Source organism: Cetorhinus maximus, chromosome 21 (genome assembly GCF_964194155.1).
Source record: "Cetorhinus maximus chromosome 21, sCetMax3.hap1.1, whole genome shotgun sequence".
Lineage (NCBI taxonomy): Eukaryota > Metazoa > Chordata > Chondrichthyes > Lamniformes > Cetorhinidae > Cetorhinus > Cetorhinus maximus.
This window is the reverse complement of record NC_135899.1, coordinates 29,993,341-30,019,940: the sequence shown is the minus strand read 5'-3', so window position 1 is coordinate 30,019,940 and position 26,600 is coordinate 29,993,341. Positions and strand designations below refer to the sequence as shown.

The 26,600-nt window shown below is 44.5% G+C and overlaps 2 non-coding genes across 2 annotated transcripts; both read right to left on the bottom strand.

The window, feature by feature from the left end:
- Positions 1–19,598: 19,598 nt before the first annotated feature.
- trnad-guc (transfer RNA aspartic acid (anticodon GUC)) lies at positions 19,599–19,670 on the bottom strand. The gene has a single exon. It is a non-coding gene; the product is annotated as a tRNA-Asp (tRNA).
- A 1,496-nt stretch (positions 19,671–21,166) lies between these two features.
- trnae-cuc (transfer RNA glutamic acid (anticodon CUC)) lies at positions 21,167–21,238 on the bottom strand. The gene has a single exon. It is a non-coding gene; the product is annotated as a tRNA-Glu (tRNA).
- Positions 21,239–26,600: the final 5,362 nt, after the last annotated feature.

Sequence of the window (26,600 nt, the reverse complement as noted above, 5' to 3'; positions counted from 1 at the left end):
TGCACTTCAATCGCACACTTCAACAGATAAACTGAAGCTTGAACATTATCCATCAGGCCATACCGCGTCAGCTTGTCAGACCGTGGCACATGCACATGAACAGCCAAATGTTTAGATACTCAAAAAAATATCTTGAGCAATCGGCCCGTTGTCCTCCCGAAGGCCAACCAGCCTTTGGCGGCTCTTGTCAGTCCACTGGGCACAAATATCTAAATGTACCTATTCCCTGGTTTCGATGTACCTATTCCCTGGTTTCGATGCACAGATGTTTATTAGTGCGAAAAGACCAGGATCTCCCAGGAACAACAACGGTGCTAAAATAAACTTAACCTTCTTTATTTTTTTTTAAATAGCCTGTCGATCAGGCAATGACGTCGTAAAGTCACGTTGAAATGGAAGGAGGAAAGTTAAGGAGAGTGAGAGATGGTGGAAAGCTGAAATTTGATCAACAAACACTGTCACAAGAGGGCGCTAGCTTTCGAATGAATAAACAGGTTTTCGTCACCGTAAATTAATGCTTAATTCAACAAAGTTTGATTCCTTAACGCGTTCTTGCCGCCTAGGGCGAAGTATTTAAAAAGGCCACTACATTCACTCGGATGCGAGCCAAGGTTGCTGGGACCACAACGGTGAGCGCAACACTCGATGCAATCACCAGGCTAAGTTGCAACAAACCTGCAGCAAAGTCGTGAAAGACACCATCTTCAAAATATAGATTTATTTTTTCTTTAGTAACGGGCTAAAACAAGAAGCCACAGAATACCAGGCATGTATGGTTCCGCACGTGAGCAAAATTTGCTGGTTAATGCATTTCCAACATCTTCAGTACTTTGCTTTGTGATTTATTGCAGTGTCACCCCTAATATCCACAAATAAATCATTTTGTTTTGGAAAATTGCGCTTAGGGAATGTGCTTCAGAGTTTCAGCCCACTTCCACTTCGACATTTTCTGCCCCGAAATTGATTTCACTTCCGCGCTCCTTTTCAGTCCCTATTTATGCTCTGAACTGAATTGCGCAACTACACAAAAAGGCTCAGTGCCTGCTGCGTTGAACTCCCAGAATACTTCGAAAATATGGCGAAATCAAAATCAAACTTTGCGGCCTCCATCACTGTCAGACAACATGTTCTTTCAACCAATGTATACTTCCATTGGCCGGGCGGTCAGAATTTCAATTCTGAACTTTCCTTTGCAGATTAACTGGTTAACCTTCCTGTGAATTCACGTACGACCTTAGGCATTAATTCTGTGCCAACAAACCTCTGCTGCAACACTTTCTATACTAAGAAGCTGCCACTCGAACAGTAACGGCCTTAGAAACTGGAACTTTGACCTTGCTGCCCAGCAATTGGTTTTCGTGCTCTCCGAAATGCCTGAGCCTTGGTTCACCCTGAAATGGATCGCCCCAAAGGTAGGAAAAGGCTATGTTCTGCTCATTGGACCGCTGAGAATAAGATAAACTGTGGTCAAATAAGAACGGAAGTGTGTTGCCTCCGGCTCTCTCAAGCTACATGTTTTTTCACGACGAGTGAACGCATGCAGCCAGCAGCCTGAAGCCGCTATCATCCTGTCGCCTGAAATTGGTAATTGGGGGATAAATCGACAATCCGCTTACATGGGCAAATCGGTAATATATATCTTCATTTCCTTCATGTTGCGCTGACGAGCTCCGTGCGTTGAGTTCTCTCATTCTCAACATTATACTCAATGAAAGTCAATCCCAGCTTGTTCAACGCAAAGCCGTTAGCGAAACATTTGTTAAGAATTGGACACGAGGAGAAAGGAAGAAAGTCTCCTCGAAGATGTCAACGCGCGACCTTTTCGAATACTGGTTCTATTAAACACACTTAACGAGCGTCATACCCAAGACGAATGTGCCTCCTCCGCCAACACTGCCGCAATTTAAGTTAATATATACTTCCACTGCTTCATAAACCGAATAGCCATCCATTCACCCGCAATAGTAAAAGCAGAAAATGTGGAAAAATTCAACCGATCATGTAGCATCTGTAGGAGGAAAACAGAGTTCAACGTTCAGCTCGATGACGCTAGAACAGCACTGAGTAAAGTGAAAAATGTAATAACTGTCAAACAATTAACAAAAAATGACAAACGCAAAGGGCTGTGTCAGGCTGAAATCAGCAGAAATTAAATCACAAAAGATGTTCTGGTCCGTAATCAAAAGGAGAGGTTAATATAGAATCACGGAATGATCTCAGCACATACTGAATTCATTCGAACCCCCGTGTTCATTCCAGTCCTCTATAAGAGCAATGGAGCCAGTTATGAAAATTAAAATGTGTCTGGAGGAGGTGCGAATGGCAGATTGATAAGTAACTGCCCTGAGGAATCAAAAACAGCTGAAATAACGAGAGTAAACACAAATCCGCAATGGAATGGAAACCAACCGTGGGCAGTATCTACGGTCAGATTGTCGTATTCCATATTTAGTCGATAGGCTGTGAAGGGCCTCATTGAAAGATGACGTGCTGCTTCACGTGGCTACGTTGAAATACATTGCAATACTGCAGGAGAGCGAGGACAGGGAGGTCAACGTTGAGAGTCAGATCGACAGACATTAAAATTAGCCATGTTGACTCCATTGTTTAGTTGGTTAACGATCGTGCTAAGTTAACGGAAGATCTTGAGCATTAATTCTATTGCAACAAACTGCTGTTCAGACACTTTCTGTAGTGATAAACTGACACTGCAACACTTAGCGATCTAAGAATCTGGCACTTTGGCATTTGTTGCCACCAATTGGTTTTAGATCTGTCCGAGTTTCAGGAGCTTTACTTTCCTCTGAGCTGGGTTGGCGAACGGCATGAAAAGACTCAAATTCTACTGAGTGCAACGCATAGAATACAAATCGACGATGGCGAATCAAAATGAAACTCCGGGGCTGAAAGCTGTCAGACTGTGCGTTCTTTCGGACAATATTGGAATTGAATGCACTGAGCCAACTACCCACCCGACAAGCGTGGGATCGCCCGATTTGGTGATTTGGGATAAGGCCGCAGTCGAATTTCATGGGAACTCGTCCTTGAAAATGTGTCTTCTTGTTCTGCATGTGCGTTGCGTTGATAGAGAGAGGAAGAAGCAGTGCCTTCAGGAGTGCACCAGACCTGCGAGGGACACTCTTCTGAAAGTGGATTTTAAAGAAGAAGCAGCTGATTGGTGAGTAAATCCTGGGAGCAGACTCGGAGGGAGGAGCACCAGACCAGTGAGTATAAATCTAGCTTACCTCGGGGATTTGCGGCCTTGTCTCCAGGGAGCAGACTCGGAGGGAGGAGCACCGGAGCGGTGACCTCGGGGCAAAACTGAAAAAGTGACATCACAGGAAAGCTGTGACCTGATTGTCTGGTAGGAAATCTGCACCAAATTTGAAAAAAAAACACTGCAAAGCTAATTAATCAATTAATTATCTAAGTCGAGATGGTTGAGCAGGTGATGTGCTGTAGCTGTATGATGTGGGAGCTGGCAGATCCCATTCCGAGCGACAGTGACCACATCTGCAGCAAGTGTTGGTCTCAAAATTGATGAGCTGGAGTCCGAGCTCCGGACGCTACGGCACATCCGGAAGTGGGAGAGTTACCTGGACACTTTGTTTCAGGAGGCGGTCACACCCGGTAGATTAAGTACCTCAAGTTCGGTCAGTGGTCAGGGTCAGCAGGGTGTGACTGCATTTGAGGCAGGTAGAGGGATCCTGTGTTCAGGAACAGAGGAGCCTCAGCTCTTGACCTTGTCCAACAGGTACAAGGTACTTGCTCCCTGTGTGGATGAGGAACAGGGCTGTAGGGAGGATGAGCCAGCTGACCATGGCACTGTGGCACAGGAGGCCATTCAAGAGGGGGGAGCAAAAAGACAAGTGCTAGTTGTAGGGGATTCTATAATTAGGGGAATTGATAGCATCCTTAGTAAGCAGGATCGAGACTCCTGCATTGTATGTTGTCTGCCCGGTGCCAGGTTGAGGGAAATTACTGACCGGCTTGAAAGGATATTGAAGAGGGAGTGGTAGGATCCAGTTGTTGTGGTCCATGTCGGGACAAATAACATGGGTAAGACTAGGAAAGAGGACCTGTTTGGGGATTATCAGGAACTAGGAACTAAATTAAAGAACAGGTCCTCAAGGGTTATACTCTCCAGATTACTATGCGAGCCACGTGCAAATTGGCATAGGGACGCGAGAATAAGGGAGGTAAACACGTGGCTAAAGATGTGGTGCGGGAAAGAGGGGTTCCATTTCGTGGGGCACTGGCATCAGTATTGGAACAGGAGGGACCTGTACCATTGGGACAGTCTCAACCTGAACCGATCATGGACCAATGTTCTAGCAAAAAGGGTAAATAGGGTAGTCAACAGGACTTTAAACTAGAAAATTGGGGAGGTGGGGGAGGGAAGGGTAAAACCCCAAGAAGTATGACTAATGGGAAACAAAACAGCAGCTTAGCATGTCGGGGGTGGATTCAACTTCATGGAAAGTTATGAAAAAACTGAAAAGAAAGGAGAGCCCAGGACAGGCTATTAAAGTCTCCAGAACACAAAATAGGACAGATTGTTTGGAAAGGGCTAGGAATCTAACTTCAAGCACATCAGATAAAGGGGTGACAATGAGAAAGGGGATGGGAAATACAGGACTGAAGGTGTTGTATCTGAATGCACGCAGTATACAAAATAAGGTAAATGAACTTGTGGCGCAAATTGAAATTGGCAGGTATGATGTGGTGGGCATCATGGAGACATGGTTGCAAGGGGATCAGGACTGGGAGCTAAATATCCAAGGATATACATCCTATCAAAAAGATAGGCAGATTGGCAGAGGGGGTGGGGTTGCTTTGTTAGTAAGAAATGAAATTAAATCGATAGCAAGAAATGACATAGGGTCAGATGATGTAGAATCTGTGCGGGTAGAGTTGAGGAACTGCAAAGGTAAAAAAAAAAACCATAATGGGAGTTATGTACAGGCCTCCGAACAGTAGTCAGGATGTGGGGCACAAGATACACCATGAGATAGAAAAGGCGTGTAAGAAAGGCAAGGTTACAATGATCATGGGGGATTTCAATATGCAGGTAGACTGGGAAAATCAGGTTGGTAGTGGATCGCAAGAAAAGGAATTTGTGGAATGTCTACGTGATGGCTTTTTGGAGCAGCTTGTGGTGGAGCCCACTAGGGAACAGGCAATTTTAGATTTAGTGATGTGTAATGAGGCAGATTTGATAACGGGGCTTAAGGTGAAGGAAGCCTTAGGAGGAGGTGACCATAATATGATAGAATTTATCCGGCAATTTGAGAGGAAAAAGCTGGAATCAGATGTAACAGTATTACAATTGAATAAAGGCAACTACAGAAGCATGAGGGAGGAGCTGGCCAGAATTGACTGGGAGATGAGCCTAGCAGGAAAGACAGTGGAACAGCAATGGCAGGAGTTTCTGGGAGTAATTTGGGAGACACAGCAAAAATTCATCCCTAGAAAGAAGAAGCTTACTAAAGGGAGGACGAGGCAATCATGGCTGACAAGGGAAGTCAGGGACAGCATAAAAGCAACAGAGAAAACATACAATGTGGCGAAGAGCAGTGGGAAACCAGGGGATTGGGAAGCCTACAAAGACCAACAGAGGACAACTAAAAAAGAAATAAGGAGGGAGAAGATTAAATATGAGGGTAAACTAGCCAGTAATATAAAAGAAGATTTCAAGAGGTTTTTTTTTAGATATATAAAGGGTAAGAGAAAGGCAAAAGTGGACATTGGGCCGCTGGAAAATGACGTTGGAGAAGTAGTAGCGGGGAACAAAGAAATGGTGGAAGAACTGAATAGGTACTTTGTGTCAGTTTTCACAGTGGAAGACATGAGTAACATCCTCAAAGTTCAAGAGAGTCGGGAGGCAGATGTGAGTATGCCAAGGAGTAGGTGCTAGGAAAACTGAAAGGTCTCAAGATGGATAAATCACCTGGACCAGATGGATTACACCACGGAGTTCTGAAGTAGATAGCTGAAGAGATAGTGGAGGCGTTACTGGTGATCTTTCAGGAATCACTCGAATCAGGGAGGGTCCCAGAGGACTGGAAAATCGCTAATGTTTAAGAAGGAAGTGAGGAAAAAACGGGAAATTACAGGCCAATTAGCCTAACCTCGGTCGTTGGTAAGATTTTAGAGTCCATTATTAAGGATGAGATTTCAGAATACTTGGAAGTGCATGGTAAAATAGGGCAAAGTCAGCATGGTTTCATCAAGGGGAGGTCATGCCTGACAAATCTGTTAGAATTCTTTGAGGAGGTAACGAGTAGGTTAGACAAAGGAGAGCCAATGGATGTTATCTACTTGGACTTCCAGAAGGCCTTTGACAAGGTGCCACACAGGAGGCTGCTCAGTAAGATAAGAGCCCATGGTGTTAGAGGCAATGTACTAGCATGGATAGAAGATTGGCTGCCTGGCAGGAGGCAGAGAGTGGGGATAAGTGGGTCCTTCTCAGGATGGCGGCCGGTGACTAGTGGAGTTCCGCAGGGGTCAGTGTTGGGACCACAACTTTTCACTTTATACATTAATGATCTCGATGAAGGAACTGAGGGCATCCTGGCTAAGTCTGTAGATGATACAAAGATAGGTGGAAGGACAGGTAGTATTGAGGAGGCGGGCAGGCTGCTGAAGGATTTGGATAGGTTAGGAGAATGGGCAAAGAATTTGCAGATGGAATACAACGTGGGGAAGTGTGAGGTCGTGCACTTTGGTAGCAAGAATAGAGGCATAGACTATTTTCTAAATGGGGAGAGATTTCAGAAATCTGGAGTGCAAAGGGATTTGGGAGTCCTAGTCCAGGATTCTCTTAAGGTTAACTTGCACGTTGAGTCGGTAGTTAGGAAGGCAAATGCAATGTTGGCATTTATTTCGAGAGGACCAGAATATAAAAGCAGGGATGTGCTGCTGAGGCTTTATAAGGCTCTGGTCAGACCACATTTAGAATATTGTGAGCAATTTTGGGCCCCGTATCTCAAGAAGGATGTGCTGGCCCTGGAGAGGGTCCAGAGGAGGTTCACGAGAACGATCCCAGGAATGAAAGGCTTAACATATGAGGAACGTTTGAGGACTCTGGGTCTTTCCTCGATGGAGTTTAGAAGGATGAGGAGGGATCTGATTGAAACTTACAGAATACTGAAAGGCCTGGATAGAGTGGGCCTGGGGAAGATGTTTCCATTCGTAGGAGAGACTAGGACTCGAGGGCACAGCCTCAGAGTAAAGGGAAGACCGTTTAGAACAGAGATGAGGTGAAACTTCTTTAGCCAGAGAGTGGTGAATCTATGGAATTCATTGCCACAGAAGGCTGTGGAGGCCAGGTCATTGAGTGTATTTAAGACCGAGATAGATAGTTTCTTAATTGGTTAGGGGATCAGAGGTTACGGGAGAAGGCGGGAGAATGGGGTTGAGAAACTTATCAGCCCTGACTGAATGGCGGAGCAGACCCGTTGGGCCAAATGGCCTAATTCTGCTCCTATGTCTTATGCTCTTATGGTCTTATAAGCACCTGTTTTTTTGTCCTTTGCTTCTGAATCTTAACCGTGATGCATCAATCCCACGTTGTGCAAGGCTAAAAATAAAAGAACGCGTGAGCTGCTTGCTCAGAAGCAATTCCGCCAATATACCTGTTCCCTGCCACCCATTACGAATCAGCCATCCCATCAGACCGCTACAGTTAAACCAGGAAGTGTTGCAGAAACTCAGTAGGCAAGGGAGCAAGCTCGGAAATCAGTCTCTGAAATGGACTGGAGGAAGCAAAAATTTAGGACTCGTCCGGGATTTGAACCCGGGACCTCTCGCATATTTAACGTCAATTACCCTAAGCGCGAATCATACCCCTAGACCAACGAGCCACATATGTGCTGTTTCCTTTTTTCACCATATATATTTTAATTGTCATCTTGAGCTGAGAGCCATTCTTTTGCACTGCAGTGGTGCAAGGAGAAATTTCCTGGAAAAACTCAGCAGCTGTGACAGCACCTGTCACAGGCAAATACAGTCCTTCTTTCGGATCAATGATCTTTCAACAGAACAGTGAGAACCTTGAAATGCAATAAGGTTAAAGCACGTGGAAGCCGGGACGGACAAATAATACAATGATCTTCTGGGGAGATTGAATGACAAATGTGTGTGTGTTGCCTGGCCACAGAGTTTGGTAATCTTATAATGCTCAAATGGCTACAGGACAGGATGCAATCAATTGACTCGTCCTGTCCTTGTCAGCTGTCTGAAAGAGCAATAGAACAAGTAGAGAAAGAAAATGTGTGCCTGGAGAAGGTATCAATTGCAGATTGATGAACAGCTGCTGTCAGAAAACAAATCCAAGTGTAAACCCAGGCGAAGACCCAAACCTGCGTAAAAAGCAAAACAAACTGGAGGCAGCATTTACATTGAAAAGTTCTTGAAGTCAGTGTTGAGCATCAAAGACTGTAAAGAGCCGAAATGACACATGAGGTGATGTCCATTGAAGGTAAGTTGTGCTTTATGGGAAAACTGCATGAGATCGAAAAATGGAAGGTAAGCGTTGCGAACCAGCCTGACAGTGGTTTTCATTTACCACACTGACGATGTGGATTGATTGGTTAATATTCTTGTGATGTCAACGCACAACATTGGGTATCAATTCTGTCCCAAGAAACAGGCGTCCAGAAATTTCCTGGCCTAATATACTGACACTCCAACTGTTGATGCCAAAAAAAAAGCTGCCACTCAGTCAGATATTGCTCAGCAACTGATTTCACCCCTGCTGTTCTACCCGGAGCCTTTTTACCCTTTGAACTGGATTGCTGAAGAAATTCATTTTCTGCTAAATGTGGATGCCAGGAAGCAAACCAACTCCGGATTAAATCATAGTGGAAGTGTCGAGCCACGAACTCTGTTAGGTTGTCCGTTTGTTCAGAGAAGATCGCAACTGAACGCATTCAGCCAGCTGCCTAACACGAAAGCTGGTCGTATAGTTCATAGTGAAGTGGATAGATGTTGTCTCCAGAATGATACAATGGTTTGTTTGAATGGGCAGAAACGTGGCAAATAGAATTGTATCCTCAAAAGTGTGCGGTAATGCATTTGGGGGGGGGGGGGCGGGCGGGGGGGCGGGGTGTGCAATTAAAGCAAGGCAATACTGATCGGCAGAATATTGAGAGAGGTTGAAGACGTGAGATACCTTGGAGTGCATGTTTACAGGTCCCTGAAGGTGGCAGAACAGGTGGATGAGCTGTTAAAGAAAGCATATGAAATGCTTTCCTTTCTTGGGCGATGTAATGAATAGAAAATCAGGGATGTAATGATGGAACTGCATAAAACGCTGGTTAGGCCACAGCTGATTTTTTTTGTGGTCACCACATTGCAGAAAGGGCATAATTTCTCTGGAGAGAGTACAGAGAAGATTAACAGGCATGTTGCCAGGTCTTGAAAATTGCAGCTCAGAGGAATGATTGGATAGGCTAGGGTTGTTTTCCTTAGAACAGAGGAGGCTGAGGCATGACCTAGTTGAGGTGTTCAAAATTAAGAATGGCCTAGTTAGGGTAGACCGTAAAGACTTGTTTCCCCCAGCTGAGGGGTCAGTAACCAGGGGGGCATAGATTTAAGGTGATTGGCAAAAGGATCAGAGGGGGTACGAGTACAAACCTTTTTCTCGCAGAGGTTGGTGGGCATTTGGAATTCACTGCCTAAATCGGTGGTTGATGTTGAAATGCTCAACTCATTTAGAAGTGCCGGGACCAGCATCTGAATTTTTCTCAACTGCCAGGCCAGGACCAGATGCTGGAAACCGGAAATAAAATGAGCGGCTAGTTTCTTTCTCATCTTTTTTGCCAGGCACAGGCATGATGGTCTGCGTGGCCTGTTGCTGCGCCGTAACATTTGTATGATTCTATGGTTCTACCTAAACCAGCAAATTTACGGTCGTCTGAACAATTGAATTTAAATAAATTCGCAGCTCGCTCGTCTGCGCAAAAGATATTGAAAATTAGCCTGAATTTTGTTTCCGCATGCCTTGCGTTAATAAACACACGACATCGTGTTCTCTGCATATAATTCAACCCCGCCTTCTGCCACGCAAAGAATTTTCGAGAATGCAAACTGTGGTTGGGCGAGTGGTGTTTGGAAATTAACTTTACTTTCCTCTTTCAATGCAAAGCACAGTTCGCAATGAACAACAAACAGAGCTTTCAAAATCCAGTGTCAAAGTATCCAGTTTCAAAGCTGATTGTGGCATTGTGTGGCAAAGTGCTCTGATTTGCCTGATTCAAGCGCCATTCGTAGGAGGGAAAGCGTCTCGAGCACCACCGCTCTCAGAAGTAGGATTGGTTCCTAATTTGGCTTCTTCACCCTAAATTTACATTTCCTGTACATTCCTTGGTTAGACCAGAGCTCTGGCTGAGGTGCCATTCAGTGATCGCACAGAGGGTCGTAATCTCATTGTGGCTGCAGCAACCTCGATCCTGAGGAAATATCATCACCCTGAAAATTGGGTATAGCTGAAAAAAGACGTTTTGTCAAAGCTTATCGTCTTGCATTCATCAGGACAATCACAAAAATACCAATGTCAGGGGAAGCGACAAGTTTATGCCTTATGAAAAGAGAGTGCTGATGGTTGGCAAATAGACTCTGATTGGTTCAGGCAAAGCCATAGAGAGTTCATAAGTTAAGGGGGATAGAAAGTTAGCTGCCAAACACTGTTTGAATTTTTTAACCAGGCAGCTTGACTTTGATTGGTCAAGACATTGCCTTGAGGAATGAACCAGCGAAAAGCAATCACAGAATTTGTTTAGCTGAAAGAAGCACCATGTGTGTGCATATTGTTCCTTTCCGTAAAGAACAAGGGCCTCTAGATTGTCCATTGCGAACAGCGATAGCGGAAGAGACATGCTTTCTGCCCTGAAAGGTGCCCAGTGCATCTTAGATTACCCTGGAAAAGCAAGTTATCGCAAACTTTTGAGGAACAGGTGGCGCTTGCTCTTTCAAGCTCCGACTATTCTGGCGCGACATCGGTGGTATTCGCCACTCACTGGATGTTGCCGTCAACCCAAATCTGCCTATCTAACAAATGAGTAATGTGGTATATGGATTTCAGTACCAGTGTGATGCTAGGTATGTAGGCCGAACGTCCCAAAGATTGGCGCATCGTATCAAGCAACATGTCCCTTCCGCGTGAAGAAAGTATAAAGTTGTTGTTTCCCTGACAGTGGTATTATTGCCATTGTCCTGATGAGTGAAAGGAGACAAACTTTTACAGAATGCCTTTTTTAAAGGAATACTCACGTCTGTAATAAGAAAGGGTTATTAGAAAATCTGAAACATTAAATCTGATTCTTCTCTCAAAGATGCTGCCAAAAAGACAGTACACACAAATACGCCATTGCCCCATAGTTCTACAACAGCAAGCTGGTGGAAATTAACCGTAAAGAAAATTCAGATGTGCTTTTGGGGAGGAGCCAAACGTTTATTTTTGATGTTAATTAAGATATAAATAGTAGAGGATGGTTTTGATCCCCTAATCATGGACAGAGCAAGCTTCCGCTGAGTTACTCTGCTGCCTGACGCCTAGCACAAAGGAAAGTAATTGGGGCTGTTGGATGTCAATCTTCTCGTGCCATCGCGGTAGATGAGCCTCAGGGTAGTGTCGTATGACCAAACATCTTCAGATGTTTCATCAGTAACCTTCCCAACAACATGAGGTCAGAAGTGGGAATGTGCGCCGAAGATTGTACGATGTTTAACTGCATTTGCATCTACTCAGATATTGAAGCATTTCGTGTCGATATGTAGCAAGACCTGGACAATAGAAAGGTATCGGCTGATACGTGACAAGTCACATTTGCACCAGCAAATCTCAGGCAATGACAATAGCCAACAAGAGTGAATCTAACCATCTCCCATTCACAATCAAAGGCATTGCCATCGCTGAATTCCCCAGTATCAACATGCTGGGGATTACCATGGACAGAAACTGAAATGTACTACCCATATAAATGCTGAGCCTACAAGAGCAGGCCAAAAGCTGTGAGTTCTATGGAGAGCGACTCACTTGCTGACACTCCAAAGCCTGTTCACTATCTAAATGTCAGGGGTGCTATGGAATACTTTCCACCTGCTTGGATGAGAGCAGCTCCAACAACACTCACGAAGCTCCACAGCAACAAGTACAAAGCAGTCCTCTCGATTGGCACCGCATCCACCACCTTCAACATCCACTCCTTCCACTACCGACGCACTGTGCCACCTACAAGATACACTGCAGAAACGCAGCAAGGCCCCTTCGACAGCACTTTCCACAAATACGACCACGTCCACCTAGAGGCCAAGAGCAGCAAATACATGGGCACACTCCCACCAGGCACTCTTTTCCAAGTCTCATACTTCCCTTACTTGCAACCAAATCGTCTTTCCTTCACTGTCGCTGGATGAAAAACTTGGAACTCACTTCCATATAGCACTAAGCGTGTTCCTACAACGCATGAACTGCAGCCGATCCAGAAGCCAGCTCACCACCAGCTTCGCAAGGACAATTTAGTGTTGGCAATGAATGGTGGCCTAGCCAACTTCGTCCACATCCCATGAACGAATAAAAAATGTGTAAATGAAGCGAGTAGGAAGGAAATTACAAGGTGTCTGGTGTCGAAAAAGAAGCGAATTGAACAGATTAACCCCGAGTGAAACGTCTTTTGAATTCCCATGGCTCGGGATGCAGTGTTCTGTAACAACAGAATTCAAACCGAGCCTCTAAAAATGTGTGTGAGAAGAACTCAAGAGGGCATCTTATTAGGAAAGCTGCTATGGTGAAAGATCAACATGAAACATAGAAATTGTTGAAAACAATTCAGATCAGGCACCAGTTGTTGACTCACGTACCAGAATAAAGTATTTGCATTCACCCTCTGAATGTCATTAAGATTTCAAACACTCCGATCATTTGATACCTCAATTTTCCTGGTGACCCTGTATTGATCGAAATTGAAGTGAACCAGTGAAATTATATTTGGAATCGTGAAAATATGACATAAACTGAGCAGTTTTGGTTCACTGTGTGACTCATTGTGAAGGTTGGATTTGCGGAATGAGACATGAAATTGCCCTCTCTGTTGGATTTAAAACATCTGCATCACGTTATTTTTCAGGAGGATCAGGGGGGTTTTTCCTTGCTGTCCAGTTCGCCCTCAGCCAGCAACTCATGAGCGGATTATTCAGTCATTGACACATGCTGCTTGTTCGATATTCCGGTGCGCAACTGCGACTGCACTTCAGCAGCTGTTTATAGGCTGCATTCTCATTGGTCAGAACAGAGGACGTCTCAAATAGCCATTATATTCGGGATTTTTATTAACAACCTGCAGCGTAACGAGGTGGAAACAGGTCGAAGGAAGTCACAAGAAAGATTAACTTGGAAATCGTTAATTATGAAAGTACTTTAACCCCACGCCATCACATCCAGCCTCCCACCGAACAGCTTCACCTCGCCACCCCAATGCCAGTCACCCCAAAGCTCCTCACCACATCGTCCAACCCGCCTCCCCCGGCACCTCCACCACCCAAAGCCCTACCACCCCCGAACGCACACACACAACTCCCTGCCACTCCACAAACAAACACAGAGACACACCGCCAAATGCACTTAGAGACTTCTATTGAAATCTTCGAAGATTGATTTATTTTAAAGGCCAATAAATAATGTATGCGATGTTTGATTTAGTGGCAATTCAGTCTTTGCGATGTTGAGATGACACGCGGTCTTTAATCTCTATCCTAAATGTTTCTCTCTAGGCTCGACTAAGTATAGAATCTGGCGGTACAGTTTCAATAGCTGGTGGGCAGGGACAGAGGTAATGGCTCGACTTTACCGTATGGGAGTAGGTCACAAGGTTCCTGCTCTTTATATTCATTAATCTGCAGAATATTCGAAACATATCTAGGCTCTACAATCACTAGCAAACTTTCAGGGACAATGATGATGCTTGCAATTTCTGGTTTTGTTGGCTGCTGTTCCGGTATCTGGGAATGATGCCCTGCCTTGGTATGAGGTCGACGGAGGGAGGGCTTGGCTGATACCCGGGAGCAACTTCGTACCCGGGCGAGTGTCAGCAGCCGGAGCGGCAGCCCCTCGGACTCTGCAGCGGTGGTGACCCCGGGCACCGGGCAACCTTGGTTGAGGACGATGATGTGAGCGCTCTTAACAGGAGCACAGGAACAGGAGAACATTCAGCCTCTGAAGCATCTTGCACCTTTCAAATGGATCGTGGTTGCTCTTAAATTGACCTCCATCCACCTGTTTTTCCTACACATTGCTTAATCCTATTGACTGGCAAACATCTGCAGATCTCAAATTCAGGAGGAGAGGTGGGGGGGTGGGGGGGGGGGGGGGGGTGGGTGTGGGGCGGACAGGAGGTCGGAATTGGTACGGACAGTTATTCGGGCCGTCCTGTGGTTCCTTATGAATTTGCAGACTATCTGTGCCCGATGTGGCAGCTCAGCTCAGTCGTTGCCCCTCTGCCACCTTCCAGCCAAAGATTCAGTGGGCCGGAGCCCAAAGTAACACAGCACCAGAGGAGGTAACTCTACCAATTGTGCCTGTGCCGGCTCTTTGAAAGAGCGATCCAATTGGCACACTCCCCTGCCCCTAGTGCAAGGGCACCTTCAAAACCATCATCTATCCCCTAGAAGGACAAGGATAAGATACACAATGGAACAGAATCACCTGTTCGTTCCCTCCTAGCCGAAAACCATCGTGACTTGGAACTATCGCTGTTCCTTGACTGTGGCAGGGTCGCTCTTCTCGAACTCCCCAAGAGCACTGTGGGTGTACCTTCAACACATGGATTGCAACAGTTCAAGAAGATGGCTCACCACCATTTTCTCCAGGGCTGTTAGCGATCGGAAAGAAATTCTTGCCTTTCCAACGATGCCCACATCCCATGGAATAGGTTGTCTCCTTAATCTATCAAGACAATTCTGCAGCACTGTAATATTATCCTAAACCAATTAGGATCAATCAATCTTACGCACATTCACAACCTTTCTCTAACTTCTTCATTCCAGGAACAACACTGCCAAGCATTGCAATTTTCTGTAACCCAACAGGCTATCAATTTATCATTTTTATGTTTTAACCCCCGTGCACTCAAATCCGAAAGTTTCGGCTCTTGTCTTCCTCTTCGTCTTTTCCCGACTATTGCCATCTTATTGTCGTGCTCTCTGTCTGATCCAATTGTTTACGCAACTTGTTTTTCCTTTTACGATTACGACATTATGCTATCTATGACGCCGCTAAATTAATCTGAAAAGCAATTACACTGACCATTGGCCCAGTAAGAACATTGGTCCCAGACCGTTTGAGGTACATCCGGTCTGTATAGTTCCCACCTCTCGTAGACGTGGTCCCGCTCTCCAGCAATCCAAAGGCGTTTTGTTTTAAACCGTCTTTCCCGTCGCACATTTATCTCCTCTATCCTCCTATTTCTAAAATCGATAGTATATGACACTTAGAGCAATCGTCGATTTCTACCTTTGGTGTCTATCTGAGTGATTTTTTCATTTTCTAACTCTGGGTCTTCAACTCTGCCCGGCTAGATTGGTCTGCAGACACTCTGTGAGGTTGTTGGCTCTGGCACCAGGGAGTAACCATACCATTCCGGACTCAGGTCTGGAGCTGTTGACGCATATGCAAAAAGGAGCGAGAGGCTGAAAAAGTAAAACATGTAATTCGAGCAGAAAAGAAACATGACCCACCTATATTTGGCCAGCTTGAAACAAAAGACGGCTTTGCGGAAGAGGCAGAACAGCAAAAGGTAAAATGATCAGGCAACTTTGAAAAGGCTCATTCGTCGTTCTCACATTCTTATTCAGCAAAGAAGATTATCGCCCTCAACCACCTTGTGGCGCAACTGGGATCGAACACGCCATTTTCGTTTTATAAAACCAGCATTTACCCACTTGGCAAGGAGCACAGGAAGACCACTAGCCTACTACACTGGATGCGAAGGGAGCAAAAGGTTACTTATGATCGAAATAGGTGGAGAGGGCGAGGGAAAGCTGAATGATTTATTGACAAAATGAATGATATTGAAAAGCTGAACGGGATGGTAAGCACAGAGAATAGGAAATGATGGAATTGAGGCGAAATGAAATGCTGTACAAAGAGACAGGCTGCGGGAGATTTTCGTCTTGAACAGACAACATCAATGCCAAATTTCGAAGACAGCATCATTTTTTTTTATTGCTTAAGGAATGTTTGCTGCTTGTTTGGCAAGTCGCCTCTAATTGGCCGGGACATTACCATGGAGAATGCACAAGAGACGATTTTCCCCATCCGTCCGTTTAATTCAAATATGACGGAATGCCTAGATATGGATTTTTACTTGCTGAGGACAGGTTCCCGTGTAAAAAATATTTGTAACTTGCAAGAAGCGTAAGTGTGATCTTGTCTGACAATTATAAATTGATTGTTTATGTAACCCGTCGCAACATTAGGATTGTTCAGCGACGGTTGTTTAATCGCAGGATGAGAACTCAGGTTAGGCTTTATGTTTTCTGTTCTGCTGCAGCAACACAAATGGTGTTTTCCGCTATCGAGGAGCTGCTGCCAATACAAAAAGAAACGTTCTGCCTCCCAAATAAATTAATATTGTATATGAACTTCAGTGCCAGTGCGATGCCACGTACATTGTTGCACGCCCCAATGACTTGCAGGTCAAGTTTAATGGCACGACCCTTCAGCTGTTTGCAAAATGCAGGGTGCTGATTGTATTCAGCCAGCCCATGCTTTCAAATCTCAGAGCTGAATATCTAACGTTAGATGTGATTCCAACGATTGGACAGCACTGGCTTAACAATTCCATGTGCGCTAAGTATTTCCTCAGCAACCAATTTAAGATCAACAGTCAGACTCGAAATGTGGCTCGCGTAACCTAGCTCGAAGCTCGACCAATCAGAGTCGGCTTGCCAACCAATCCTGTTTCGTGCAGTATCAATAGTTGATCTCATTGAAATTGAAATTTAACGCTCTTGGTCCTGATGAGCACAAGGTGAAAAGCACGTCCCATTTGTCAGGAATGTTCAAGTTCTGTATTCCCAGCTGGCTGTTTTAATGTCATTGGACGCGAGTAAGGATAAGTCAACTTGCATGGACAGCAAGCTATTAGGAATGGAAATGGCCTGTCACTTATACTGCAAGCAGGTTGGAAAATTGGAATAATGAAACTTTGTTTCAAAGACGGGACTTCTATGAGAATATGAATGAAGGAAAGTGTAGTTATGATATCCTCGCTTGCATCAGATATTGTGCAACAAAAGATTCATCCCGGCAACAAGATTACTGTTTTACAAGGAGCAACTGGCTGAATTGAGCATTTTCCCTGGAATTTTGAATAATGAGAGTTGCAGGGAAATTTCTTCATTCAGGGGTTTGTGAATCCTAGAAATTCTCGATTCCAGCGGTCTGTGAGCACTCAGGCATGAATATATTTAAGGCTGAGATCGACAATTTTTTGAGTACCAAGGAGATCAAGGGATTTGGGAATGGTACTGGGATAATTCGCCATTCCCACACACAGAATCATCAAGAAGGTGGAAAAATGGAGATGGGATAGAGAGAGGGACAAATCCCTCGTTGTCATTCGAGTGAACCTTCTCTGAATTGCTTCTAATACACTTATCTTCTTTCTTAAATAAGGGGACAAAAGTTGCACACATTATTCCAGATGTCGTCTCTCAAACGCTCTGATGAACTGTAGCAAAACTTCCCGATTTTCGTATTCCATTCCCCATGTAATAAACAATAACATTACATTCGCCTTCCTAATCATTGCTGTACCTACATACTAACTTATTGTGATTCCGATAGAGTGAAGGAATTACTGAGAAACAAAGATCCGCTCAAAAGGAGTTCAGAAAGGGAGCAACACATTTGAAATATCATGATCAGGAACAGACGTAATTAATTACCGGGAAGTGTGGAGTAATGCAATTAGGGAGAGCTGGCACCCAATAATAGCAGGATTTTGAAAATTGTAAATGAGCCGAAATATTTTGGTCTCCACACACTCAAAGTGCATTATGTGAAGGAAAACGTTTTCGATTACTTCGTTTTGAAACCGAGTGTACAAAACAAGGAGATCATGGTGGAACATTGAGGTTTGTGGTTCGGCCATGGAGCATTGTGGTTGATTCTGGTCATCGTTCTTTGTCAAAAATCTAATGACATTAGAATTGACACCAACAAGGTACTGGGACTTCAGGAGATATTGGAAAACATCGAACTGCTGTAGCTGAAACACAGCAGATTAGGAGGTGACATACTGCATGTTTTTCATGTGAGAGGAAGTTTAGAGCTCGACGGGTGACATTCCCCCTGGCGACTGGATGAAATGCTATAGGCCATCGATTCAATAATTGTCAAAAGATTTGAAAATAATTTATTTTAGTCAGCACTGTTGCAAATTGGAACAGTCTACCTGATGGTGGACGCTCATTCCAGAAATAATGATGAAATACACGTACGCAGGCATATAGAATGAACGAAAAAAAACGAAAACGGTGGAAACACTCAGCAATCTGTGGCAGCATCCACAGAGATAGAAAAACAGAGTGCAGACTTCAGGTCTGTGACATATCATCAGTGACTTAGGCATACAGAAAGAGAGAGAGGGGGAGAAAGAAAGGACTTATTTGGTTGAGTTTGGTTGTATGCCCAACATAATTTTCGTGAGTGCATGCAGATGAATAAGGTCGAGAAATGGCAATTCATGGTATTGAAAAGTGGAAAATATTATTCCGCGCATGGCACGGTAAATTTGAAAGTTACTAGTAAAAGAACCATATTAGGAAAAACTTCTTCATGCGGCGAATGGCTCGGGTCTGAATTTCTTTTATTCTTTCATGGGGCTTGCGGGTGTTACTGGCTAGATCAGCATTTTTATTTCCCATCCCTAATTGCCCTTCAGAAGGTGGTGGTAAGCAGTCTTCTTGAACCGCTGCATTTTATGTGATATAGGTACATCCACAGTGCTGCTAGGAGGGGAGTTCCAGGATTTTGACCAAGCGACAGTGAAGGAACGGCGATCCTGTTCCAAGTCAGAAGAGTGTATGGCTTGGGGGGGAGTTTGAAGCCGGTGGTGTTCCCATTCATCTGTGCCCTTGTCCTTCTTGGAATGCACTGCCTGAGAGTGTGGTAGTGGCAGGCTCACCTGAAGCAATCAAAAAGGATTCCAACTGTTAAAGAAGAGGAATAATGAGCAGGTTTGCGGGTAGAAGGCGGGACTGGGACTAGGTGAGTTACTCATTCTGACAGCCCGTGTAGACACGATGGGCCAAATAGCCTCCTGCAGTACCATAATAATTCTGCGGTTCAAAGGAATGTCATCATTTTTTTTAAATTACATTAATTTACATTTATTCAATTACATGTATTCGACAGGATTCACAGCAGTGCGCACGGACGCGGAAAAATTGCAGCATCAGTCAGTTCTAAATTGGACAAAATGTTGATGAAAATACCTTGATCTCTCCCCAAGAAGCTTCTCAGTAAGGATGTAAAACTTGAACGACCTCTTAAACGACGGTATGAGGACAATTTCTGAACTTAAAAGGATCGACTCCCCGTCGGGGAATTGAACCCCGGTCTCCCGCGTGACAGGCGGGGATACTCACCACTATACTAACGAGGAAACGATAAAATAAGTTGCTGCAGAGTCTATAGAAAAGGCCAAAACAGCAATTTTGTTCTGACTATCTTGTGTTCCTTTTACAATACCAAGGAGCTTATTTCTATTGCAGACTAATTTAAGCATTATGGACAGAGGAATGGGCAAAGGCACAAAGACATGTACCGAAACCGAGAGAAGCAGACAAAACCGGTACAGACTGAAAGCTGTAGATATATTTCACAACTCCATCTTTTTGTTAATTGAGGAAGATGGAAAATTAAGAAATCTTTACCTTTCACAACAGCCGGACGTCCAAATTTGCTTTACACTTAGGGAAGTATTTCGTGAAGATTACCGAATTTTGTAATGACAGAGGAAGAGATAAGTTGCAGATTCAGCAAATGCCAAAATAGCATCTTCAGGATTCTATATAAATATGGAAACTTTCTTTTTATATCTAGAAATATCTCATTCTCTGTTTCATACAGATACGGCATTTGCCAAGACTTGTTGTCTTTTGGGACGCTTGCTCAGTTAAAAGCTCACTCGCCTTTCGCTCTGCAGCCGACTGGCAATAAGAATCAGTTCTCCAAACGGCTTCTGATTTCTAAAACTCTGGAAATCATTTTTTTTTTATTCCACGCTTCCAAGGGGAATTTTAAGAAGTTACTGTATACGAATTAAAATTGCTTTGCCATTTTCGGCGGTTTCAACCACAGCTTCTCTTACGATAGGTGAGGACATTCAGCAATCTGTTCATGAGAAACTCTTTCACAGCCTCCAGGGATAAGTTTCCCTGTTCCATTGAACCTTTCGAAACATTTATCTGATGGCCCTATTAAACACTTTGCATCGGCCATTGTTGAAAGAAAACATGCAATTCACGCCTCCGTCTCATTGTAAAATATAAAGCCCAGGTTAATGCGGTGTGGGGAACGGGGCAGATTGTGAGAAACAAAGACCCACTCAGAAAAATATAGAAATTCCACACAGATCTGCAAACAGACAGGCATAGGTACATAAACACGTCGGCGGGTACAAACGCACGCACACAGAGACACGTAATGTTGGACACTCACATACATACCGATACACAAAAACATATAGACAGACACATATATCGACACACGGAAACAAAAAAAGAAAATTCTGCAAAAATTCAGCAAGTCTAGCAGCATCTGTGACCAGAGAAACAGAGTTCACGTTTCGAGGCCCTATGTCCCTTCTTCAGAGCTCTGTTAACTCGAAACTTTAACAGTGAAATGTTTTTTATTTAAAGAGAGCAAGGGCAGAGGATTCAGCATTTCATCTTCTCCCTCAACACGTTATTTTACCTCAGGCCAAAAAGATAGAAGCTTACAGCTTCTAGCAGTTATCAGCTTCGTCTGACATTGCAAAGGCCCTTTCTCATTCGGGAAACATTTGTTTGTATAGAACAAAATGTTATTTATTAACAGCGATAAAATTATTAATCTGTCACCATTATTTATGATTTGGTTGTTTAGTAAAAAACAGCTTTCCCTGACCGGGAATCGAACCCGGGCCGCGGCGGTGAGAGCGCCGAATCCTAACCACTAGACCACCAGGGAGCGATGCACAACGTGCTTTGTGACCTTTCTAAATATTCAGGCCGTGAATCATTGATATTTATGACTGTCTTTTCTGGGTGTAAGTGCATTTTATCACTATGCCGCTTACAGATCTATTTACATGGGTCTTTGTTCCTTATGCATTTATCCAGCTAAATCTGCTTTCGTTCGTAAACTTTTTTTCTGCATATCTATTTCTCTCTTGCTTTTCAATCATTTCTCATACATTTAGACACAATACAGATACACACAGATACACACATTTATTTACAACTAGCACACCAATGAACTCACATACCCGCTGTATGTATTACAATATTAATATTAATAAGGTGAGGTGAGAGTGACAACTTTTGACATCAAGGCAGCATTGACCGATTGTGGCAGCAAGGAGCCCAAGCGAAAGTAAAGTCAATGGGAATCAGGAGGAAAACTCTCCAGTGGCTGGAGTTACACTGAGCACAAAGGAAGATAGTGTGCTTGTTGGAGGCCAATCACCTCAGTCCGAGGACTTCCTGCAGGTGTTCCTTACCGGTGCCCTACGTCCAGCCATTTTCAGCTTTTCATCAATGACCTTCCGCCATGATAATATAGTCAAAAGTGGATGTTCACTCATGATTGCACGATACCCCATACCAGTCCCAACTGTTCAGGTACTGAAGCAGTCCGTGTCATATACTGCAAGACCTGGATAACATTGGGCTCATAAGTGGCAAGTAACACATTGATTCCAAACTGGCTCCCCCACAATCTCTTTGTAAGCATTACAAAATGAATCATAAATATTTAAAAATGTAGAACCTGTTGCAATCCAATGTCCAGATGCCACAATAGCACAATAGTTAAAAAAGCTATATAAACGAAACTTTTTGTTGTTTGAAACGCCAAGAGAAGTCTTTTATTGTCTTCTGTACTCATTTTGTAATTTATATTTGAGAAGGCTATCAATAAAAAGGGCTGGAGGATTCAATAGGAGGCATCGAAATAAATTACTTCCTGTGGCGTTGTGTGTACAGGACACAGGAGGTAGAATGGGAGGGACAATGAACAGCGGAAGCAGAACCAGGGAGTAACGATTTGAGTGTTGCACAAGCAGTATGCATTGCAGACATCAGTTGAGATCATATAATCCTAGCACAATGACAGTACAAAAGGAGGTAATTCGGCCCGCCGTGTCCATACTGGCCCTCAGAATGAACAACACACCAAGGACCTTCACCACATTACCCTGCAATATGATATTTTTAACCTTTTCAGATAATGATCCAATTCCCTTTTGAATGCCAAGTTTGAATTTGTCTTCACCACACTCTTTGGCAATGCGTTCCAGGTACTAACCAGTCACTGCATAAAAAGATTTTTTCTCCTCATGTCACAATTCCTTCTGTATACGTCAACATTCATAATTGTTAAATCGTTTTTATTTTACGCCTTTTTTATTGATTGCCTATAACGATGCTTTGGATTATGGTTACTTGCTTTACTTGTGTCATCGTCATAATTCCGTATCTGCTGCCATCATGATTTCTTCAAGCCATCAATCTATCTATCTGTCTACCTATCTATCTATCTGTATAACCATCTACCAATCTCTCTATCTATCTATATCCTTAAATTTGTGCCCTGTTACTCGCAGTTTCTCCCAATCTATTCTGTGCAGACCCTTCGTGATTGAGAATACTTTGATTAAATGACTCTTGACTTATCCTTTCCAAGGAGACCAGACCCAGCTTCTCCAATATGCCTATTTAACTGACGTTCCTCAGCCCTGGAACCATTCTCGTGACCCTAATTTGCACCCTCACTAATGCCTTCCTATCCCTTCTAAAGTGTTGTGTCCATAATTGGGCTCAATACTGCCTTTCAGGACAAACCAATGATCTAAAACAAAAGTAAAAAAAACTAGAAAAACTCAGCAGGTCTGGCAGCATCTGCGTAGAGGAACAGTTAATGTTTCGAGTCTGCATGACTCTTCGACAGAACTAAGTAAAAATAGAAAAGAGGTGAAATATAAGCTGGTTTAAGGGGGAGGGGCGTAGAGCTGGAAAGAGGGCCAGTGATAGGTGGAGATAGCTAAAATATGCATAGACAAAAGGACAAAGAGGTGTTGATGGTGGTGATATTATCTAAGAAATGTGCTAATTAAGGGGAGAAAGCAGGACAAGCAAGGTACAGATAGCCCTAGTGGGTGGTGGGGTGGGGTGGGGTGAAGGGAAGGGATTGAAATAGGCTAAAAGGTAGAGATAAAACAATGGTTGGAAATACATTTAAAAATAATGGAAATGGGTGGGAAAAGAAAAATCTATATAAATTATTGGGGAAAAAAATGGGGGGTTCGGAAATGGGGTGGGGATGGAGTAGAGAGTTCATGATCTAAAATTGTTGAACTCAATATTCAGTCCCGAAGGCTCTGAAGTGCCTAGTTGGAAGATGAGGTGCTGTTCCCCCAGTTTGCATTGAGCTTCACTGGAACAATGCAGCAGGCCAAGGACGGACATGTGGGCATGAGAGCAGGGTGGAGTGTTCAAATGGCAAGCTACAGGGAGGTCTGGGTTATGCATGCGGACATTGCAAAGGTGTTCTGTAAAGCGGTCACCCAGTCTGCGTTTGGTCCCTCCAATGTCGAGGAACCACATTGGGAGCAACGAATGCAGTAGATTAAATTGAGGGAAGTGCAAGTGAAATGCTGCTTCACTTGAAAGGAGTGTTTGGGCCCTTGGACGGTGAGGAGAGGGGAAGTAAAGGGACAGGTGTTGCACCTTCTGCGGTTGCACGGGAAGGTGCAATGGGAGGGGTTTGAGGTGTAGGGGGTAATGGAGGAGTGGACAAGGGCGTCCCAGAGGGAATGATCCCTGCGGAATGCCACCGGGGGTGGTGGGGGGGTGAATGGAAAATGTGTTTGGTGGTGGCATCATGCTGGAGTTGACGGAAATGGTGGCAGATGATCCTTTGAATGCGGACTAGTGGGGTGATAAATGAGGACCAGGGGGACCCTATCATGGTTCTGGGAGGGAGAGAAAGGTGTGAGGGCGGATGCATGGGAGATGGGCCAGACACGCTTGAGGGCCCTGTCAACCACCGTGGGTGGAAAACCTCGGCTAAGGAAGAAGGAAGACATGTCAGAAGAACTGTTTTGGAAAGTGGCATCATCAGAACAGATGCGACGGTGGCAAAGGAACTGAGAGAATGGGATGGAGTCCTTACAGGAAGTGGGGCGTGAGGAGCTGTAGTCGAGGTAGCTGTGGGAGTCGATAGGCTTGCAATGAATATTGGTGGACAGCCTATGAACAGAAATTGAGGCAGAGAGGTCAAGGAAGGGAAGGAAAGTGTCAGAGATGGACCATGTGAAAATGATGGAGGGGTGGAAATTGGAAGCAAAATTAATAAATTTTTCCAGGTCCAGATGAGGGCATGAAGCAGCACCAAAGCAATCATCGATGTATCGGAGAAAGAGTTGTGGGAGGGGGCCGGAGTAGGACTGGAACAATGAATGTTCCACATACCCCATAAAGAGACAGGCATAACTGGGGCCCATGCGGGTACCCATAGCCACACCTTTTATTTGGAGTAAGTGAGAGGAGTTTAAAGAGAAATTGTTCAGTGTCAGAACAAGTTCAGCCAGACGGAGGAGAGTAGTGGTGGATGGGGATTGTTCAGGCCTCTTTTCGAGGAAGAAGCAAAGAGCCATCAGACCATCCAGGTGGGGGATGGAGGTGTAGAGGGATTGGATTTCCATGGTGAAGAGGAGGCAGTTGGGGCCAGGGAACTGGAAATTGTTGCTATGATGTAGGGTGTCAGAGGAATCACGGATGTAGGTGGCAAGGGACTGGACAAGGGGAGAGAGAATGGAGTCAAGATAGCAAGAAATGAGTTCCGTGGGGCATGAACAGGCTGACACGATCGGTCTGCCGGGACAGTCCTGTTTGTGGATTTTGGGTAGGAGGTAGAAGTGGGCCATCCGAGGTTGGGAGACTATGAGGTTGGAAGCTGTGGAAGGAAGATCTCCAGAGGAGATGAGGTCAGTAACAGTCTTGGAAACTATGGCTTAATGTTCAGTGGTGGGGTTATGGTCCAGGGGGAGGTAGGAGGAAGTGTCAGCGAGTTGACACTCAGGCTTTGCGAGGTAGAGGTCAGTGCACCAGACAACAACGGCACCACCCTTGTCCAATGTCAGTGTTGGACCTGAGAGAACAGAGTGCAGCAAGTTCATAGAGAGACAGATTAGAGTGGGTGAGAGGAGCAGAGAAATTGAGATGACTAACGTCATGCTGACAGTTCTCAATGAAAAGATCAAGAGAAGGTAAGAATCCAGAGGGAGGGGTCCAGGTGGAGGGAGAATATTGGAGGCTGGTAAAATGATCCGTTGAACGGGGAGAGGACTGCTGCTCAAAGAAGTGAACATGGAGACGAAGGCAGTGGAAGAACTGTTCAGCATCATGCCGAGCCCAAAATTCATTTAGATGAGGGCGTAAGGGTATGAAACTAAGTCATTTGTTGTGCACTTCAGCATTGGAGAGGGGACGGTCAGGGGCTATGGTGAATACACGGCCGGGGCTGGGATTGGAAGACGGGATGGGGACAGAGGGACAGGCAGGGGTGGAGGGTCCTGGATGGGTGTTGGTGTCGATGAGTTGTTGGAGCTTGCGTTCCTTTGCACCTGAAAGAAAGAGACAAAGTTTCTTGTTGAGGCGTCGGATGAGACAAAGAATAAAATGATACTGGGGGCATGCGCAGCTTAAAAATAGGGTGCGGCGGTGCTGCTGGAGGAAGAGGTTGAGTGTGTTCATATGGCGGCGCATGGCACTGAGTGTGGATCTCAGAATGTGACGAGAACAGCAGTCTGAGGAGCATTGTATGTCCCAGAGATACCTGTAATCCTGGTTCAAAACATGAAGGATGGAACTTCAGTTGAAATCCACGTGGGGTAAGTCGGAGGTGGAGACAGTCACTGAGGAAGGAAATATGGCTGTGAAAGCGGGTTTTAGTAAATACCTTGTCAAACACCAGGAGAGAAATGGAAAGCAATGAAGGTGAACAAGGCAAAAGAGAGATACGGAAATCCTGTCGGAGAGAAGAGCAATGCTGCTTCAAGGTAGGCATTCCTTGAAGAGAGTGGAAGTCAATTAAACACTAAGATAAAAGCAATAAACTGTGGATGCTATAAATCCAAAACAAAAATAAAAATATCTGGAAAAACTCAGTAGGTCTGGCAGAATCTGCAGAGAGGAACATAGTTAACATTTCGAGTCCGTATGACTATTCAACAGAACTAAGTGAAAATAGAAAATAGGTGAAATATAAGCTGGTGTAAGGGGTGGGGGGGAGGTGGGACAAGTAGAGCTGGATAGAGGGCCAGTTATTG